This window comes from Tupaia chinensis, unplaced genomic scaffold, assembly GCF_000334495.1.
Source record: "Tupaia chinensis unplaced genomic scaffold, TupChi_1.0 Scaffold148398_1, whole genome shotgun sequence".
NCBI classification, from domain to species: domain Eukaryota; kingdom Metazoa; phylum Chordata; class Mammalia; order Scandentia; family Tupaiidae; genus Tupaia; species Tupaia belangeri.
In genome coordinates this window covers 169,995-177,611 of record NW_006208248.1, presented here as the reverse complement: position 1 = coordinate 177,611, position 7,617 = coordinate 169,995, and the positions used below count along the sequence as shown (strand labels likewise).

General features: G+C 41.9%; 1 long non-coding RNA gene across 1 annotated transcript in view; it reads left to right on the top strand.

The window, feature by feature from the left end:
* Positions 1-4,350, top strand: part of LOC114006498 (uncharacterized) — a 17,826-nt gene extending 13,476 nt beyond the window's left edge. Inside the window, exons 2-3 of the long non-coding RNA XR_003548205.1 lie at positions 3,730-3,812; positions 4,245-4,350. This is a non-coding gene — a long non-coding RNA (uncharacterized LOC114006498). The remainder of the gene's footprint in view (positions 1-3,729; positions 3,813-4,244) is intronic.
* The last annotated feature ends 3,267 nt before the right edge of the window (positions 4,351-7,617 follow it).

The window sequence follows — 7,617 nt, the reverse complement described above, 5'->3', positions numbered from 1 at the left end:
GGTTATGATTGGTTGCTTTTGGATCAATCATGAGGTGCTGGATATGCAAATTTGAGGGATTCTAGTGGCCAATCAGAGCAAGGTTTTGAAGGTCAGGTTTTTGGGAGGGAACCAATCATGGTAATTGTTTGCTCTCTGAGAAACCTCGGCAGACTCGCTGGTGTGCAGCTTCCCACAGAGGACAGAGAGCTGTAAGTTAGAATGACAGAGGACAGAAGAATTCTTCATTGGAAAAGTGTTTGCACATTGATGTTTATTGTGGCACTTCTCACGATTGCTAAGACATGGAACCAACCCAAATGCCCCCATACGGATGAATGGATTAAAAAACTGTGGCACATATATTTCATGGAATACTATTTAGCCATAAAAACCAACAAAACCCTGGCTTTTGACAAAAAGTGGTAGAATATGGAAGATTTACTGCTGAGTGAAGCAAGCCAGGCTATGAAGAAGAGACACTGTAAGTCTCCACTTAATATATACAGAGAGTCTGCACTCTATGACTGAGACTCACTGACTGAAGGATGTACAAACAGGTGATGGGTGTGAATGCCAGATGTGGTGTGTGTAGAGGAGTGGGGCCTGAGGAAGGACATTTGGAAGGGATACAGAGGCAGAACATTGACAGGACGGGGAGGTGTGGTGTTATTTATTGAAGATATTTTGGTCAACTGGACTGAAATGAAATGTTCACATATTGAAATGTTCACCTTGTAAGCTAAATAATGTGATTGAATGTATAAAAAATTTTTAAAAAAGGAGTAAGAGATTAACAAGAGAAAGAAGAAGGCAAGAAACTGTAAAAATAAATAAATAAAACTACCTTATAACCAGGGAGATCTCTGGGGTTTGAGAAGCTGAGCTGTGATCAGTTACCGACCCTGCCTCTGGGTCCCCAGTTTTGTCAGGAGTTTCGAGATGGAATTGGCTCTCTTGGAAAGGTGGAAACTTCCTTTGGGCTAAAGAGGAGTAGGAGATTAACAAAAGAAAAAAGAAGGAGAGAAAGAGGGCAAAAAAAGTGCCTACCTTATTGGAGAGGGAGAGCTCTGGGTTCAAGGAACTGGGCTGTGGTCAGTGACTGGCCTTTTCTCAGGGTCTCTGATTTCATCAGGGTGTTGGAGATGGAACTGGGTTCCGTTGGAGAGGTTGAGGCTGCCTGTGGGCTAAGGAGGAGTGGGATATTAACAAAAGAAAGAAAAAAGAGAGAAAGAGGGAAAAAAACCCTATGTATCTTATGGACACTAGGAGCTCTTGAGTTCACATGCTAGGTTGTGCCCAGTGACTGGCCCTGCCTCAGCATCCCTGGTTTTGTCAGGGGGTGGAGACAAAACTGGATTCTGTTGGGGAGTTTGAAGCTGCCTGTGTGCTAAAGAAATGTAGGACATTAACAAAATAGAGAGAATGAGAAAGAGAAAAAAAAATCTGACTACTTTACAGACAAGGGCAGCTCTGAGTTCAGAGGGCTAGTTTGTCACCAGTAACCCACTCTGCCCTTTAGGGTCCCTGGTTTTGTTAGGGGGTTGGAGGTAAAACTTGGTTCATTTCGAGAGGTGGAAGCTGACTGTGGGCTAAGTAGAAATAGGAGGTTAACAAAAGAAAAAAGGAGAGAATGAGGGAAAAAATGACTGCCTACCTTACAGACAGGGGTAACTCTGGGGCTCAAGAAGCTGGACTGTACCTAGCCCTGCCCTAGGGGCTACAATATCAGGGGGTTGGCCATGGGGTTGGGTTCTGTTGGAGAGGTAGAAGCTGCTTATGGGCTAAGGACCAGTAGAAGGTTAACCAAAAAAAAAAAAAAAAAATCAAAGCAGAGAAAGAGGGGGAAAATTTGCATAACTTATGAATATGGGGAGTGCTGTGGTTCAAGAAGCTGGGCTGTGACTAGTGACTGGCTCTTCCTCAGGGTTGCCGGTTTTGCCAGGAGGTTGGAGATGTAACTGTGTTCTGTTGGAGAGGTTGAAGTTGCTTATGGGGTAAGGAGCAGTAGGATATTAACAAAAGAAAGGGGAGAAAAAGGGGGAAAACTGCCTACCTTACAAGATGGGGTTCTCTGGGACTGGGGATCTGTGCTGTGGCCAGTGACTGGCCCTGCCTCAGGTTTCCCATTTTCACTTGGGGGTTGGAGATGTAACTTGGTTTTGTTGGAGAGTTGGGAATTGCCTATGGGCTAAGGAGTAGGAAATGAACAAAAGAATAAAAAAGAAGAGAAAGAGGTGGGCAGGGGAGGGGGAGAACAAACAAACAAAAAGCTGCCTACTTTGTACACAGGGAGCTCTCCTGTTCAGGGAGCTGGGCTGTGGCCTGTGATTAACTCTTCCTCAGAGTCTTGATTTTGCCAGGGTGTTAGAAATTGGACTGGATTCTGTTGAAGATGTGGAAGCTTCCTGTGGGTTGAGAAGGACTAGGAGATTAACAAAAGAAATAGAAGAAGAGATAGAGGAATAAAATAATGCCTGTCTTAAGGATAGGGGAGCTCTGGAGTTCAGGGAGCTGGGCTTTGAACAGTGACTGGCCCTGTGTCAGGGTTCGGGGTTTGGAGATTGAACTGGGTTCTGTTTGAGAGGTGGAAGCTGCCTGTGGGCTAAGGAGCAGTAGGAGATTAACAAAAGAAAAAAGAGAACACGGGAAAAAACTGCCTACCTTAGAGACAGGGGGAGCTCTGGGGTTCAGGAAGCTAGGCTGTGGCCAGTGACTAGCCCTTCCTCTGGGTCCCTGATTTTGCCAGGTGGTTAGAGATGGAACTGTGTTCTGTTGGAGAAGTGGAAGCTACCTGTGGGCTTATGGACAGAGGGGGCTCTGAAGTCTGGAGAGCTGGGCTGTGGCCAGTGACTAGCCATGCCTCAGGTCCCTGGTTTCACCCCAATCTGTTTTTAGTACTTTCAAGGGAGATTTTTATTATCTGCATTACACCTTTCATATCTAACATTTTCTTTTGATTCTTTCATGGCATCTATTTCTTCTTCAAATCATAAAATGTATATCATCTCCTGGAGTTTATTGTTCCTTTTCACCTGAATTTTCTGGATTTCATTGCCTTTTTTCTCTTGCATCTCATTTAATTTTGTCAATATAAATATTATAAGTTGTTTATCTGAAATTTCCACGAGTCATAGAGTATTGTCTATGGATGATGAGGAATTGACTTTCTGGTGGGGAAACATATTTTCTTGGTTTCTCACATTTCCTTTGTCTCTGTAATGGTTATTAGACATTAGGAGAATTATATGTTTCCTTCTAAATTCTTCAAGTTAATTCTCAGTGTTCAAAGGCAAGCAGGAATAGGTGGTGATGAGCAATCTCTCTGGCGCTCAACTTCTTTGATACTCACTTAGGAACCTACGTGGTGTTTTCTCTGGATATAGAAAATTCAAGGTCCCCCATATTCTACAGAACAGGTGCACCTGGGGCTGAACTTCAGTTGAACAAGAGAAAAGGGGTTGTTTCAGAAAATGCTAAAGTTTGAGAATTCAGAATCCTGTGGCTTCTGTCCTAGGGAATGAGCCACAGTTTCTCTGCAATTCAGTGTTCCTCTGCTCAGCATAGTCAGCGACATCCCAGCTGGCTCACTCACCCCCAGAGCCCAATACTACCCAGATAGAAAAAGACCTTGATCTCTCTTGCTCTTTCCTGCCCCTTCCAACATTTTTTTCTCTCTCTTTTAAAAAGATTTTCTGTCCTCTTACTTTTGCTTTAAATGGCTAATTTTTGTCTCTTTATCTCACCCAGAATAGAATCCATCTAGCCAGCTTCATCTCTGCTGTCCTGTACCTACTGGGTCCAGCTTCACAAACTCTGAGAAGCTCTCCAAGGTAGCACCCAACCCCAGAGCCCTGTTCTAGCAAGGTAGGAAAAGACTGCATCCCCCTCTTGATCTTTTCTGTAGTTTCCAAATTTTTTTCCCCTAAAAAGTTTTTCTGTACCCTTTCCTGTTCTTTTAAAGTGCTTATTTACATCTGTTTCCCTCAACCAGGACAGAATCTATCTAGCCAACTCCATCTCTGTTTTTCTGTACTTTCTGAGTCCACCTTGTCCTTTGTAAAGCTCCCCTGGCTAGTCCTCCCAGTCCCTAGATCTCATGGCTAGCCAGGTAAGAAAAGACCTTCATACCCATCTTGCTCTTTTCTGTCTCTTCCAACTTTTTAAATTTTTTAAATTAAAAACAAACAAAAAAACCCCACAGCTTTTCTGTCCCCTTTCCTGTGCTTTTAAATTGCTAATTTCTATCTATTTCTCTCACTCAGGACAGATTCCATCTAGCCAACTCCATCTCTGCTTTCCTGTACCTTCTGTATCCAGCTTTTCCACTATGAAGTTCCCCCAGCAAGCCCGCACCCCACCTCTCAGAGCACAGTGCTAGCCAGGTAGGTAAAGACTTCCATCCCCCTCTTGCTCTTTTCTTTCCCTTATAACATTTTTTTCTTTTACTAAAAAAACTCCAGCTTTTCTTTGCTCTTTCCTATGCTTTTAAATTTCTAATTTATTTCTCTTTATCTCATCAAGAAGAGAATCCAACTAGCCAGTTCCATCTCTGCTGTCCTGTGCCTATTGAATCCATCTTCACAACTGTGAAACTCCTCCCGCTAACTCCCCAGCCTTCAAAGCCCAGTGCTAGCCAGATAGGCAAAAACCTGCACCCCCCCTCTTGCTCTTTTCTGTCCCTTCCAATTGTTTTCTCTTAAAATAAAAAAGTTACTATCCTCTTCCCTGTGCTTTTAAATTGCTAAAATATGTCTCTTTCTTACTCCAGTATAGAATCTTATCAGTTTATCATCACCTCTGCTGTCCTGTACTTCTGGGTCCAGCTTTACCTCTGTGAAGCTCCCCCAGCTAGCCCATCCAGTCCACAGAGCCCACTGCTGGGCAGGTTGGAAAGACATGAGTCCCTCTCTTGCTCTTTTCTGTCCCTTTCAACATTTTTATCTGTGTTTTCTTTTTATTAATAAAAAACTGATTTTTTTGTCTTCTTCCTTGTTCTTTTAATTTGCTCATTTCTCTGTCTTTTTCTCACCCAGGACAGAATCCACCTAGGCAACTCCATCTCTGCCATCTTGCATCTTCTAGGTCCAGCTTCATCTATGTAAAGCTTCCCCAACCAGCACTTCCAGCCCCCAGAACCCACGCTAGCCAAGTAGGAAAAGACCTGCACCCCCATTTGATCTCTTCTGTCCTTTCTAACTTTAATTTCTTTTTAAGAAAAAAAAAAATACTGTCCCCTACTCTGTGCTTTTAAATTGCTAATTTCTGTCTTTTTATATCATCCAAGACAGAATCCATCTAGCCAGTTCCATTTCTGCTCTCCTTTACCTTCTGTGTCCAGCTTCACCTTGTGAAGCTCCACCAGCAGCACCTCCAGCCCTATCAGGTCAATGCTAGCCAGAAACAAAAATATCTGTATCCCACTCTTGCTCTTTTCTTTCTCTTTGAACCTTTTTTCCTCTATAAAGAAAACCAAAAACATTTCTGTCCCCTTCCTTGTGCTGTTACATTGCTCATTTCTGTCTTTCTCTCTCATCCAAGACAAAATCCATATAGCCAGCTTCATCTCTGTCTCCTGTACGTGTGGGTCCAGCTTCACCTCTGTGAAGCTTCCTCAGCTAGATCATCCACCCACCCCCCCAGAGCCAAAAATACCTGCATCTGTCTCTTGCTCTTTTCTTACAACTTTTTTTCCTCTTTTTTGGAAAAATATTTATTTATTTATTTATTTATTTATTTATTTATTTATTTATTTATTTATTTATTTTTTTCCAAGACAGAATCCAACTAGCCAGTTCCATTTCTGCTCTCCTTTACCTTCTGTGTCCAGCTTCACCTTGTGAAGCTCCACCAGCAGCACCTCCAGCCCTATCAGGTCAATGCTAGCCAGAAACAAAAATATCTGTATCCCACTCTTGCTCTTTTCTTTCTCTTTGAACCTTTTTTCCTCTATAAAGAAAACCAAAAACATTTCTGTCCCCTTCCTTGTGCTGTTACATTGCTCATTTCTGTCTTTCTCTCTCATCCAAGACAAAATCCATATAGCCAGCTTCATCTCTGTCTCCTGTACGTGTGGGTCCAGCTTCACCTCTGTGAAGCTTCCTCAGCTAGATCATCCACCCACCCCCCCAGAGCCAAAAATTTCTGCATCTGTCTCTTGCTCTTTTCTTACAACTTTTTTTCCTCTTTTTTGGAAAAATATTTATTTATTTATTTATTTATTTTATTTGAGCAAATAGAGAAAGAGTTAGTGAGTGAGGGAATATGAGAATACAAGACACCAGATCTGGACTTGAACTGTGGTAAGCCATGTGGAAGTCCAGCACCCTTAACCACCATGCCACCTACTGGTACCCTTTTTTTCTCTTTAAAAAGTAAAAATAAAAACAAAAACAAAATAGCAGCATTTTGGTACCCTTTATGGTGTTTTTAAAATGATATTTTCTGTTTCTTTCAACTAGGCCAGAAGCTATCTCTGATGTCCTGTATCTTCTAGGTCCAGCTTCACCTATGTGAAGCTCCCTCAGCTATTACCCCAAGCTCTCAGTGCTAGCCAGGTAGGAAAAGACCTGCTACTTACAACTTTTTTCTCCTATAAAAAAATTTTAAAAATAATAAAAACTTTAATTTCCCGTTCCCTCTGCTTTTAAATTGCTAATCTCTGTCTTTCTCTCACCCAGGACAAAATCCATCTAACCAGCTACATATCTGATGTTTTGTACCTTCTTGGTCCAGCTTTATCTCTCTGAAGCTTTCCCAGCAAGTCCCTCTATTTCCCAGAGCACAGTGCTAGCCAGGTAGAAAAAGACCTGTACACCTCTTTCTTTTCTGTCCCTTCCAACTTTCTATTTTTTTAAAAAAACTTTTCTGTACCCTCCTTGTGCTTTATTTATTTATTTATTGTTTGTTTAATTAATTGATTTATTTTTTGGAGAGTTTTTTGCTATATGGCACACACGCTTACCAGAAAGAGAGAGACAAAAATGAGAAATCACCCGCTGGGGGATGGCCGTGGCACAATCCCTTCTCCTCCATTCTCCTCACAGGATCTTGGGCATGCATGCACACACTCCCAGAATGAGTTTAAGCCACTAGGTAGGGAACTCGAACCATTGTTATCTATGTGAGAGTACAACAATATAACCATTACACTATCTGTTGGTTTCATCTCCTCCTTGTACTTTAAAGTTGCTAATTTCAATCATCTTCCCTCAGCTGGGACAGAATCCATTTGGCCGCTCCATCTCTCCTGTACTGTACCATCACACAGCTCTTGTGCACCATATGGTTTTCATTTTTTAACCCACTTTCTTCTCTCTTTCTCTCTTTCTTTCTTCCTTTCTTCTTTATTTCTTTTTTTCTTTCTTTCTTTCTTTCTTTCTTTCTTTCTTTCTTTCTTTCTTTCTCTCTTCTTTGTGATGTGTTTTTTTCTCTGTCTTTTCCCACTGCCTAGACCAGACTAGGTGCATAGAAACTAAACATCTACATATGATTAGTTGTAGAGAATTCTTTGTCCCTCAGAGCACTGCTTGTAAAAGGAGGGAGGCTCTCCTTCATATATCTAATTTCAATACTCCTCCTAAAATTCCTACACTGGTGGACACAGTAGTAATGAAGAAAATAACAAGCAGACTCCAT